A 6000-nucleotide genomic window follows, 5' to 3' on the forward strand; every position below is an offset into this window, starting at 1 on the left:
CTGGCACCGGAACCTCCCCTCTCTCCCTGCCACACTGCCTGCATCCCTTCAGTGGTGTGGCTGGCAAATTATTTCACCTCTTGGAGCTTCAGTTTCCTCATGCGTATAATGAGGATTAATGAGTGTACTTGTACAGAGTTAGCTGCTCAATAAACACTTAGAAAAACACCCCAGTTCAGGGTCAGAGCCACCACTGCAAACTGGCCTTGGCAGCCTCCGAATCTGGTACCTCCAGCCCCCATCCAACCTTCCTCACATCCCCCAGACACAGCCTCTGCCCCTCACTGTCTCCCAACATGCTTTTCATGAATGACTGTTTCTCAAGTGTAGTAGAATGTTCTGGCTGCTGCACGGAGCGATTACACACATCGCAGCACTTAATTTCTCCCAAGTACCCTGCAGAGCAGAGCTAACTCTTACCCCCGTTTTACAGGTGAGGAAACAAACCCCAAAGGTTACATAACTTCCCCAAGGTCACGTAGCTGGAAAATGTCGGAGTCAGGATTTGCCCCTGCTGGGCTGACTTGCATCTCTAGCTATTTATCTGCTGGACACTTCTTCCCCTGCAGCCAAAAGAGCTCAGGTTCCCAGGCCGCAACAGAAACTTCTCCCACCACGTATTCTGAAAGCCCTCAATATTTTACCACTAAGAGTGTAGGTTTTCCATAGATGCCCTTAATCAGATTGAGCAAGTTCCTTTATATTCCTAATTGGCTGAGAGTTTGTTTTAAGTCAGAAATTAATGTTGGATTTGTCAAATGCCTCTTCTGTGTCCATTTGGATGGTCATACAGTTTTCCTTTTTCAGTCTGTTAATATGGTAAATTATACTGATTGACTTTCAAATATTCAGGCAGTCTTACTTTCCTGGGATAAATCCCATTTAACCATCCTTTTTCGTATTGTTGAATTTGATTTTCTAATTTGTTTTAGAACTTTTGCGTCTATGTGCATGAGGAATATTAGTCTATATTATCTTTTCTGGTAATGTCTTTCCTCTGGTTTTGATAACAGGGTTATTTTTGGCCTCATATGGTGAGTTTAGAAGTATTCCTCCTTTCTGATTTTCTAAAAGAGTTTGTGTAGAATTGGTACTGTGTCTTTCATAAATGTTTGGTAGAATTTGTCATTAAACCCATCTGGACCTGGATTGTTGTGTTTTCATTTTGATTAAGTTCAGAATACTTTTTAATTTTGATTTTGATTTTCTCTTTGACCCATTGGGTTGTTTTAAAAGTATGTTATTTAGTTTCCAAATATTTTGGGTTTTTCATATATCTTTTTGTTATTTCTAATTTATTAATTTTGTTATTTCCATGAGTCAGAGAGCATACTTCGTATGATTTGAATCCTTTTAAAATTATTGAGTTGGTTTATGGCCCACGATATAGGGCCAAAACTTGGCAAACATTCCATGTGCACTTAAAAAGAATATGTATTCTGCTGTTGGTAGGTCAAGTGTTCTATAAATGTCAGTCAAGCAGTGAAATTAGTTGATAGTGTTGTTCAAGCCTTCTATATACTTTCTGATTTTCTGTCAATTTGTTCTCCCAGTTAGAGTGTGAAACTTCTGACTGTAATTGTGGATTTCTCTCTTCTTGGAGTTCTAACAGATTTTACTTTGTGTGTTTTGAAGCTGTGTTATTAGGTACGTAAATATTTAGTATATGTTCTCTTGATGAATTGACTCCTTATCATTATGAAATGGCCGTTTTTTTATTTCCAGTAATATTCTTTGGTCTCACATCTACTTTGTCTTATATTAACATAGTTACTCCAGTTTTCTTTTGGTTAGTGTTGGAACAGTATTTTTTTTCCCATTCCTTTACATTTAACCTAATTGTCTTTATATTTAAACTAGGTATTTTGTAAGCAGCATATAGTTAGGTATTACATTTTTAGCTAACCTGACAATTTATGCCTTTTAATTAGGGTGTCTGGACATTTACATTTGATGTAATTGTTGGTATTGTTGGGTTTAAATCCACCATCTTGCTATTTGTTTCCTATTTGTAGTATCTTTTCATTCCCACTTTCCTCTTTTTGCCATATTTTTGAGTAATTGTGTATTAAATATTTTGGTTTATTATCTATTTGATTTTAGTTGTTGATTTATGATTTATAATATGCATTTTTAACTTCCTTCAAATATGGATAATATCGTGCCAGTTTTCTTATGAGAACCTTACTACAGTATTCTTCCATTTCCCCCTCCTGGCCTTTGTGTTATTGTTGCTGTACATTTTAAACCCTATAAATTATAAACTCTATAATACATTGCAATTGTTTTTGTTATAAACAGTCAACTGCCTCTTTTCTAACAACTTTAGTAAGATATAATTCACATACTATACAATTCACCCATTTAAAATGTATAATTACATCGTTTTCAGTATACGCAGAGTTGTGCAACAGTCGCCACAATCAATTTTAGAATATCTTCATCACCCCAAAGTGAAGCTTTATATCTTTTAACAGTCGCTCCCATTTCCGCCATCCTCCTAAATTCTAGATGACTGCTAATTTACTTTCGTCTCTATAGATTTGTCTATTCTGGACATTTGATATAAATGGAATCAGAGAATATACGGCCTTTTGTGATTGCCTTCTTTCACTTAGCATAATGTTTTCAGAGTTCATCTATTTTATAGCATGTATCAGTACTTTGTTTCTTTTTAATTGCTGAATACTATTCCATTGTATGACTACACCACATTTTATTTATCCGTTCTTCAGTTGATGGACATTTTGTCTGCTTCCACTTTTTGACTTTTATGAATAATGCTGGAATGAACATTCATGTTCAAGTTTTTATATGGACATATGTTTTTATTTCTCTTGGGTATGTACCGAGCAGTGGAAATGCTGGGTCACATGGGAACTCTACATGTAACTTTTTGAGAAACCGCCAGACTGTTTTCCAGAGTGGCTGGCTGTACCATTTTACATCCCCACCAGCAATATATGAGTGTTCCAACTTCGTCACATTCTCATTGGCACTTGCTATTTCTCATCTTTTTGATTATAGCCATCCTAATGGGTTTGAAATGCCATCTCATGTAGTTTTGATTTGTATTTTTTTAATAGGTAAGGCTATGCATCTCAATGACTTCTTCCCCCCTCCCAGCTTTATACTGCAAAGTGATTACCATAATAAGGTTAGTCAACACATCCATCACCTTACGTAGTTACATGTGTGTGTTGGGAGGGGGTAAGAACTTCGAAGTTTTGGCAACGATCTCTTAAGGAGATTTTTTAAATAGGGGGAAAACTCTCTTTTATATTTACGTATGTAGTATTTCTAGTATTCTTTCTTCCTTTATGTAGATACAGATTTCATTCTGGTATTACTTCTGCCTGGAGGACTTCCTTTAACATTTTTTGTGAATCAGGTCCTCTAGTGATGAATTCATTCAGCTTTTAAATATCCGAAAAACTCTTTATTTCACCTTTTTGTGAAATATTTCTTTGGTGAATATACAAGTCTGTGTTGATAGCTTTTTGTTTTCAGTTCTCTAAATATATTTGCTTCATTGTCTTTGGGGTCACTTTGTTCCCAGTGTGACGTCTCATGTCATTCTTATCTTTGCTTCCTCATATGTAACGTACCTTTTTTCTCTGGCTGCTTTTTAAGATTTTCTCTTTATCAATGGTGTTAAGCATTTTGATTATGATGTGCCTTTGATTTAGTTTTCTTCATGATTCTTATGTTTATGGTTCATTGAATTTCTTGGATTTGTGGGTTTATGATTTTCATCAAATTTAGAAAATTCTCAGCCATTATTATTTTTAAAATTTAGAAATATTTATTTATTTTGGCTGCACTGGGTCTTTGTTGCAGCATGCAGACTTCTTAGTTGTGGCATGCATGCAGGATCTAGTTCCCCAACCAGGGATCAAACCCGGGCCCCCTGCATTGGCAGTGTGGAGTCTTATCCCCTGGACCACAACAGAAGTCCCTCTCAGCCATTATTTAGTCAAATCTTTTTCTTGTTCTTCTCCCTTTTTTTCCTGTGGTGTCCAATTACAGGAATATTAGGCTACTTGAAGTTATCTTACAGCTCAATGATATTATGTTCATTTTTTTCAGTCTTTTTTTTTCTCTATGTTTCATTTTGGGTAGTATTCGTATGTCTTTAAGCTTACTAATATTTTTTTTACTACAGTGTTTGATCTGTTTGTAATCCCACCAAAAGTATTTTTCATCTCAGACATTGTAATTTTCAAGTCTAGAAGTTCACTTTAGGTCTTTTCAGTATTTCTGTGTCTCTACTTAACATGCTTAGCATTTCCTCTACCTTCTTGAATATGGTTATAATAACTTTTTTTTTTTTTTTGGTTAAATGATTAACTATTTTAATCACTTGAAAAAAAGCTATTTTATATTTGGTAGTGTATAGGTTATAATAACTTTTAATGTCCTTGTCTAATTCTATCATTTATGCTCTTTTTTGGTCTGTTTCTGTTGATTAATTTTCTCATCATTATGGGTCATGTTTCCCTGCTTCTTTGCATGTCTGGTAATTTTTTATTGAATGCTTGACAGTTTAGCTTTTATCTTATTGTATGGCAGATATTTTTCTATACCTATAAATATTCTTGAGCTTTGTTCTGCAGTGTAGTTAAGTTACTTGGAAGTAGTTTGATACGTTTGTCATTTGCTTTAAACTTTGTTAGTTCAGACTAGAGTAGATTTTAACTGGGGCTATTTTTTTCTTTACTACTGTAGCAGTACCTTCTGAGTATTCTATCTGATGCCTTGTAAATTACAAACCTTTGTATTCTAGCTGTTTGGGACAATTCCTGGTCCTGAGTGAAGCATAGGGATTATTCCCTCCAGTCCTTTAGAGTGATTCTTTCTCCACTCTGTTAGTTTCTTTATTTGCATGTGTTGATCAGTACTCAGCTGAAGACTCAAGGGGGACCCTCTGCAAATCTCTGGGACTCTCTGTATGATTTCCTTTTCTCTGGGTACTCTGCCTTCTCAACTCTGGCTGCCTTGGCCTCTTGCGACTCTCAGCTCCATTTCCTCAATTCAGGGAGCCCACGGGCCTCCGTTGGGGTTTCCACTCCCTATGCTGTAGTCTGGAAACTCTGTCCATACAGTAAGTTGGGGACATTATATGGCTCACCTCATTTTTTCCCCTTTCTGGAGGATTAGTCTTGTGCTGCCTGATGCCCAGTGTCTGCGTATCATTGTTTCTTTTTTTTTTTTTTTTCTGGTGTTTCAGTGTTTTGAGCAGGAGAGCACCTCTTATCCTTGTTATTCCTGGAAGCAGTAGTCTTAGAAGGCATTTTTTAAAACTGTGGTAAAATGTACATAACATAAACTTTACCATTTTAACTGTTTTTTTTTTTTTTTTTTTGGCTGCATTGGGTCTTTGTTGCTGCAGGCGGCTTTCTCTACTTGCGGCGAGCGGGGGCTACTCTGTTGCGGTGTGCTGGCTTCTCATTGCAGTGGCTTCGCTTGTTGCAGAGCACGGGCTCTAGGTGCACAGGCTTCAGTAGTTGCAGCACATGGGCTCAGTAGTTGTGGCATGTGGGCTGTAGAGTGTGTGGGCTTCAGTAGTTGTGGCTCGCAGGCTCTAGAGCACAGGCTCCGTAGTTGTGGTGCACGGGCTTAGTTGATCCGCGGCATGTGGGATCTTCCCTGACCAGGGATCAAACCCATGTCCCCTGTGTTGGCAGGTGGATTCTTAACCACTGCGCCACCAGGGAAGTCCCTTTACTATTTTTAAGTGTACAGTTCAGTGGCATTGAGTACAGTTGACCCGTGAATAACTGATATCATCATCCCCGTCAGCTGAAAATCCATGTGTGATTTTACAGTTGCCCTCTGTATGTGAGGGTCCACATCCATGGATTCAGCCAATCGTGGATTGTGTAGTGCTATAGCATTTATTGAAAAAAATCCACATCTAACTGGACCCATGCAGTTCAAACCCATTTTGTTCAAGGGTCAACTGTACATTCATATTTTTGTACAACCATCACCACCATC

This window comes from Balaenoptera physalus (assembly GCF_965194825.1).
Source record: "Balaenoptera physalus genome assembly, chromosome: 4".
Classification (NCBI taxonomy): domain Eukaryota; kingdom Metazoa; phylum Chordata; class Mammalia; order Artiodactyla; family Balaenopteridae; genus Balaenoptera; species Balaenoptera physalus.